Source organism: Xenopus tropicalis, chromosome 2 (genome assembly GCF_000004195.4).
Source record: "Xenopus tropicalis strain Nigerian chromosome 2, UCB_Xtro_10.0, whole genome shotgun sequence".
Taxonomy (NCBI): Eukaryota; Metazoa; Chordata; class Amphibia; order Anura; family Pipidae; genus Xenopus; species Xenopus tropicalis.
The window spans coordinates 117,584,516-117,592,756 of NC_030678.2; positions in this window are offsets into that span (position 1 = coordinate 117,584,516).

An 8,241-nucleotide genomic window follows, 5' to 3' on the forward strand; every position below is an offset into this window, starting at 1 on the left:
GTTTTGGCTTCATGTGCCAGGGATACTGAACTTTAAAGGGTTGTGTAACCTGGGTGCACAAATCATTTGCATAGAAGTTTTATCTTGCCTAAATGAGTATTGTAGATGCTAATAAACCTTGGTAGAGGAGTCAGAGTGGTCTGGGCTATATTGGCAGTTTAGGAAGGAATATGATTTAGTCTGTGGAAATGCACCTTTGAATAGAATCAACCTTGCAGTTAAACTTTTAAGGAGTGCATGACGTAAAAGATATCAGTAAAATATAAATAAAAGACAAATTTGTTTAAGATAAAGGCGTAGTTCACCTTTATAAAACGTATATATTTCTAACAATGTACCTGGTATAATGAACTTTGCTCAGCTGCTTTCTATTTTTTTTACCATTTTTTTAAATATAGGTACCTTCCTCTTCCATAAACTCTATAAGCTCAGTTGCTGAACTTTTAAACTGTTTAAGACTGGTTGGGAGTAATCTGTCAGAAACTACTACTGGGAAATTTGAAAGGAAAACAAAAACAATGTTAATTTTAAATAGGGTTGCCACCTGTCTGGTTTTGACCCGGACAGCCCAGTTTTCGGATGGGCTGTCCGGGTCAAAAACTCCTGCCTGTTTTTCCAAATTAGGAAAACCACACGGTGATTGATCACAGCGTCAATCTCAACAAATCCTGAGTCATAGCGTCACCCAGTGCCATCACTGCCCATCCCGTGACATCACAGCCCCACCTCTGTGGTGTGGTTGACTGGAATAGTTTATTCTGGATTTAGCTGCTAAATGGTGAAGCTCTTTCAAAGCAAGTGATGGTCTGTATGTGACTTGTCTCACAAGTCTTGTTTGTAAAGACAGTTTTGAGGAACAACCTTTTCTAGAAATCTTCTGGGTAGATTTATACATCTTCCACTTCCTGATAATTGAACCAGCAGTCTCCACTGGGACATTCAAAGGCTTGGAAACTGTTGTGTAACCTTTTACTTATTTATCCATTTGTATTTCTATATTTTTATCTTCTATGGAGTGCTCTTTATTCTTTGTGTCAGAGCTGTCCTTCAGACATTCAAGCATTTTGTGTATTTTAAGAGAATGTAATTTTACCCAGAATTCCATTATTTAATAACTATAAAACTGTTTCAGTGATTTTGAAAGCAAATATATAAGAGGTGATGTTTATGTCCTATACTGGGTTTTGCCTGCACAGATCCCATTATAGTGTCATGCACATGACAGGCAAGGAGTTCAGTCTCTAGATGTGCAAAGCTGGTAGAGACATACCCTAAAAGACTGGCAGCTGTAAATTGCAGCAAAAGGTGGTTCTACAAAGTATTGACTCAGGGGGCTGAATAATTACGCACACCCCACTTTGCAGTTATTTATTTGTAAAAAATTTTTGGAATCATGTATGATTTTCGTTCCACTTCTCACGTGTACACCACTTTGTATTGGTCTTTCACATGGAATTCCAATAAAATTGATTCATGTTTGTGGCTGTAATGTGACAAAATGTGGAAAAGTTCAAGGGGGCCGAATACTTTTGCAAGCTTCTGATCTTGAATGCACTGTATTGCTTATCTTTTACAGAAGTGCTGGGATAAATACAACCCTGTGTAGGTGCAGATGCCATGTCACACACATGTCACACAACTTCTAAGCATTCCCTAGTGCTTTCACTATCTTCATTGTAGGAGTCATGTTTGTTTAAGCCATGAGTTAAAGAGATGCCTTGTCAGTTACAAGTATTCAGCTCTCAGCAGTGTTGTTGCAGAGTAAAGCCCTGTGCAAATGAACAAATAAACAAAATGTGCAAATAAACAAAAGTCTTTTTTCAACATACCGGTTGGTACAATTATACCAATAGCACCCTTATTCAACTTGCTAAACTCTAGGATGAGCAACATTGCTGTTGGACATTATAAATACACAAGAGCCATGAATATCCTATAAATTATATCCTTATAAAAATGATGTTTAGTGATGTCATCAGTCATAATCGGTGTTTAGTGATGTTATTTCGGTCACATGACTTACAGAAACTTGTGTATTATAATAAAGCACCTCCTCTGGCCTCACACTTTTATATGGTCATGGAACTCCGAAGTGATTTTTAATATCCTCATATTTTTCAATCACCATTTGGGAAACCATGTGTAGGCACTCAAAAATTGCTCTCAAAGAGGGTATGGCAAATAAGGGTCTCTCTACCTCTGCACTTTGCTTGATGCAGATTTCTCTGTGTATGCCACCTCACCTTAAAGGAAACTATACCCAAAGAATTAATACTTATCCAACAGATGTTAGTATTATGTTGTGACCTATTAAAAAATATTGCCAAATGAATATATATATCAGTTAATATTGCTCTTTTACATCCTATCACTCAATCCACTATTTAGTGATGGTCTGTGTGCTCTCTAAGAGATTACATGACCAGAAATAATGCAGCTTTAACTGCAACAGGAAGAAATGTGGAAGTTAAATACAGAACTCTGTTCTTTAATTGGCTGATGTGGCCTAGCATGTATGTGTGCACTGTGAATCCTATGATCCCAGGGGGCAGCCCTTACAAGGATTTCAGTGATTGTTTTTCCATATATTGCAGTATATTCAAGCTGGCTAACAAAGTCATCCCCAGTCTGACCAATCCTATAATCAGTTTTCATTATACATTTTTCACAGGGACTGAGTTCTACCTACAACTTGCTTGTTTTCAGTGTTAAAACTCCCAAATGATTGCCCTTTTTATTGCCCACCAATGGGGTTTGCCTGACTTTAGCTAGGAAGGGTGGGAGCTACAACACGGAGCTGGCCACTGCTCATATATAAACTATAGCAAAAAAATGGAATGCTGTGCTCACCACTACACTTTGAAGAGATGAAAGCAAGTGTAGGACTGGCCAAACCAGGAATGACTTTGGCAGTGATTAAGTTTGCCAGCTTAAAAATATTGCAATGCATGGACTACCAATCCTTGCTTTGTTTAAAGGGGAGATTTTTTTTGGAAGATTAATGCACATAGTGTCTTAAGATATTGACAATGGGCAAGTGCAGAGGACAACTTGTCTTTGTCTTTTTTAACAATAATCCATGTAATTCTGCATCATATGTTATCATTAATGTAATTTATATAGAGTCCAAAGCACCTTTCCTAAGTGGCAAAATGGGTAATAATTATATTTATATATATAATTATATGCCATTCTAATAATAATAAACTAATACAATGGAATGATTTCGTAGCATGTTCTCCTATTGAGCTTGTATTGTTTTTCAGTGAATATAATCAGTTCTACATGTTTGCCATGTAGGAGCAGTTGGAGTGGTATGTGGATGATCTATTTAGCCTTCCATAACAGAAATGATTGAAGGTGGCTGGGCACCATTTAAGAGCTTAAAATGTATCATGTATGGGGGATATATATTTTTGACCTCCATTGATACCATATTTTCCCAATACGTCCTGTGGTTAATGTCAAGTTTAATGGATGGGGAACCCTGATTTTGCATTCAGTCCTTCCCCTGCAGCCAACACATATAAGATATAGAAACCCAACTTGAATTAAACAGTCTGTTCGGTTAAGGTTCCACCATACGAATACAACAGCCTAGTAATAATCAAGCAGATTTGCATAGCATCTGCTCCACTGTTATTGTAGTCATTGTAGAGTAAATATACACTTATTCAGCTTGAACCAAATAAATAGGGCTTCTATTCAAGTGTGTTCTATCAGTTTAAGTAAAATTAAAAAAATAATAATTTTTACTGTTCAGCAGGCCTGCTTTAATTATTAAAAAATCTTTTTTTTTTTAAATAAAGACATTAGGCAGATTTGCTTCTAAAATCAGCAGGTGTAATTAAAAGACATTTCTGGAAAAAATAGGTAAAAAAAAAATTGTTGATCACAAACATCAATTCCAAGCACCATTTGGAGTGGCATAAAGGTCACTGTGCCATTGGACTCTGGAGCAGTGGAAACGTGTTCTCTAGAGTGAAGCTTGCACTTCACCATCTGTCAATCTGATGAATAAGTCTGGGCTTGGTGAATGCCAGGAAAATGCTACTTAACTGAATACATAACGTTTTGCAGGGGAGCAATAATGTTCTGTAGCTGTTTTTCATGTTTTGGGCTAGAGCCCTTGGTTCCAGAGAAAGCACCCCTTAAAGGGGTAGTTCACCGTTAAGTTTAGCTTAAGTTAAGCTTTTGATATGTTATAAAATGTCTTATTCTAGAAACTTTGCAATTGTTCTTCATTTGTTTTGTTTTGTTTTTGCAATATTTGCCTTCTACTTCCAGCTTTCTAGGGAGCTTTTGTGGCAGAATGAATGTAGATCTAACCAGCATTGGTCTACAATCAAATAAAGTTCCCAGAAGCATACAAGCTGTTATAGCAGCAAAGGGAGGACCAACTTTTCGGAATGAGATGTTGGAACAGAGGTGTCTGGATAATTTTTGACATATACTGTATACAGTACATGTTTAACCTAACTGTATATGTCTGTTACTGCTGTTATATATGTACCACATAGCATTATACACCATGTTCATCTTCATGTTAGCCCATCTTGAGTGCAAGAGGCCATAATACAGCTCATGTTTTACCTCTAGGTAGACTCTGGGAGGCCCTAGATAATATAAGTAAAAACAAACCTAAAAGGTTGTCTTGCAATAAGTATGCAAAAGCCAAACAATTATGAACTGAAATGCTGACAGGTTGCTGTGATTATCTCCTTAGTTAGCCAATAAATGCATCACCTTTACATCATTTTTTTTTTCAGAAGTTTTGCCTGTATTAGTCCTTGCATGTGCATGGATATTCATGCAGGAATTGAATATTGCATATTGTATGTATTGTTGTATTATGTGTCAGTTATTAGGTTAATGAATTGATTTGAACTAGAAGTTTTAGTTTAATTAAACAAAAAGATATACAAATACAAATAAAACTTACAGCACTCTGTATAATTGTCAAGCAAAAATACCAAAGAGAGAGGTGTGCTAATTTAAAGTGGGTCAGGATCCATGGAGTCAGCATCAGTGGCTTATAGACATGTCAGGTATGTAAGGAGTTTTTTGGTGTTTGTTCCCATTTCAGCAGTTTCTCACTAACAGAATGTGACAGAAGCTAAGTCTGCATAGGGCACATAGACAGGGAACACTGTCAGAGCAGGGCAGGCTGCTGGATAAAAGTTACAAAAACAGTAACAATATATAAATAGGCATGCTATATAAGAAGACAGGACTAAAGGACAGGATAAGACATAGAATAGAAACAAGTTGGGATGGGAATCCATAGAAAATATACTACAGGTATGGGACCTGTTATCCAGAATGCTCAGTACAAGGTACTGTTTTATTATTACAGAGAAAAAGGAAATAATTTTTAAAAATTAGAAGCATTGGCTTATAATGGAGTCTATGAGGGATGGCCTTTCCGTAATTCAGAAATTTCTGGATAACGGTTTTCTGGATAACGGATCCCGTACCAAAAGCACACTCTTTTGGGTTCAGGTTGTTTAAATTTACTGAGTTATCGATTAGCATTCGGGCAGAGAGGTTTGTTGGTATATGTTTATGTGGGTTTCAAGTGACTGCTTCTGAAAGAAATTTCTGGGATGGAGCCAGGGCAAAGGTATTGTAATAGTGCAATATGATGCAGGACATGCCTCAATAGTCAGGCAAAGGAACTGATGAGCTTGTCTCCTTGTACAGTAAATAGAATATTAGTTCTTCTAGTTACTCGTGACTGTAAGAGAGGCAAATTTGGGAAGTAGGAATTACTTAATTTACAAAACAGGAAGCAGATGATGGATAATTTTTTTATTACAGCAAATGTCCCAATATATCAACCTTTTTGTGTGCATCATTGTAAATAGATTACTTCTATTTTAACATATTCATATACCCAGCATGTACATCTCTGCAAATTCACTAGTGTAGGTAGTGAACATTGTGTTCTGGGCTATTCTCAAAATGCATGGTGCACTACAGTTGGCTCCAGTCTGCCTATCAATTTGCGTAATTGCTTACTACTAACCAATAAGCTGTGATCGCGTAGTATATCGTAAACCTATACACATGATATAGGTGGTGACATTGCACCCACCAACTGGATACAATGCTAAAAGGTTACTCATGTATTTTGTTTACAGAATTGCGTTTAGAATATTTAAGGCTATTCAATTAGCTTTAGAGACTGAGATACATGTGTAGTTTAAATAGTATTACACACTACTTGTTTTGAGGTTATAGAGTACATGATTTTCCCATCTGTAAAAAGTTTAACTGACCAGATAAGGGGATAAGTAGATTACACCTACAGCTACTATAAACTCTTGGTGATCTTCGTGCAGAAAAACTGAATTTTGAGTTATCCGTTAAAAAGATCATGCTATGCACTGACTAAAGAACAAAAGGATGTCTGACCACTGCCCATTGAACACCCTGATCTCAGTCTAGCTAAGAATCTGAAAATTGGGGCATGCAAACATCATCTACAAACCTTGAGCCAATCTGGAACACTGGGCCAAAATTTACCATTCTGTAAAGCTAATACATACCAGTAAAGTTTTTTTTGGGGAAGGGTAGATTTTCTGCAAAGCTGTCATTCTTACAAAAGTTTTGAGGGAGGGGGGGGTTTGTTATTTTTTCTGAAGAAATTCCTTCTCCACAGCCAAAATAGCTAAAGGGATAAATTTAGGGAGCTATCCTCAACATTAAGAGCAAAAAGAGGGGATATGTTGGGTGAGTTGCCTTGTAGTGCTAGGGTTCTTCCTCAATTACATCCAACACACTGACACTGTTGCTTATACTTAACAACTATAGGGCACACAGACAGACAGCCGATGTTTGCCAATTTTGGTGAGGTGTTAGGTTCATGAGTTGACTTGGATGACCTATAGAACTATAGAACAACAGAACAAGCATCTATTTCTATTTGCCCTTATTTGGAACTGCTAACATCCTGGCAATACAATGTATTGTAAAATGTCTGGTGGCATATTGGCAAATAAGTGGTATAAACCCCCATAGGTTTTGGGATATAGAAAACTCTAGTACCGTTTGTTGTATCTCAATAAACACATGGGTGATATCTTTAAAATTCTGATGTGTCACAAGGAACAAATTCAGTCTTATTATTATAAAGCACCAACATATTCTGCAGAGCTGTACAATATATGGGTGTACACATTAAACATACAGATTTACACAGGGTTGGACTGGGCTCTCCCTCACTGATCTCCCTCCCCCCGTTCGCACAGAAGATAAGTATAATGTATTTGCTTGGGGGGAGGGGGTTGGGCAGGTGTTGGGGGCCCCAGGGGGCAGCCTTGATAGGCCTCTCATACCCCAGTCCAACCCTTGATTTACATACAATAACAACCAATAACCTATACAAGAGGTAAAGTAGGTCCGGTCCAAAGGGGTGTAAGCTACCACCCATCTCATATGCACCAGCTGCTGTAATACAAATTAACCCAAGCAAATATTCTAATAATTTCTATCTAGATTTATTATTCAGGGCATGTTTAATTTTATAGTTGTAGCGTGCATTATAAAAGTACAAGTGGGAATAAGGTAGCTTGTGATTGGATCTGCATCTATCATTGGGAAAAGCCAAGTTAAAATGCAATGAAATCACAAAGATGTGCAAGACTTGTTTTCTGTTGAGATGGATTCTGATGTAGCATTCACCCAGCTACCAACCGAGATAATTATTCCCAGCTGACGCTGGCTGCCTGCAACCTCATTTCACCTCTCTTTGTCTGGATTTGTTTACTCAGCCATGATCACCAGTAACATTGTCGTCCCTTATCCCTTCCGTTGCTGTTATTTCCATGGATTTTCAGCACTGAAATGTTGTCCACAACACAGCTGTACAGAAACTCATCCTAACCTAAGCTCGGTTGGAAATATAACAGCTTTCTTTGTTCTTGTTGCCTGTACCGTGAATAACACTGGGAGCCAGACCTGACTGCTCAACACGTGCTGTTAACGAAGTTAACAGATTGCAAAAGCTGTATTACAAACACTAGTGAACTCTAGAATGTAAAGTCCCCGTGCCAATGACCTCTGTGCTATTGATATCCCATTCTGTCTGCTTGACTCTTCACTTGTTGAGTTACATGCCATTTTCTTATATTATTTCACTAATAACTTGATTTATATTGGCATATATTTGTCCTAAGGAAAGATGATAGATTTTTACCAGCCACCATAGACAGCCTCTGTAATTTGATGTAAGATATT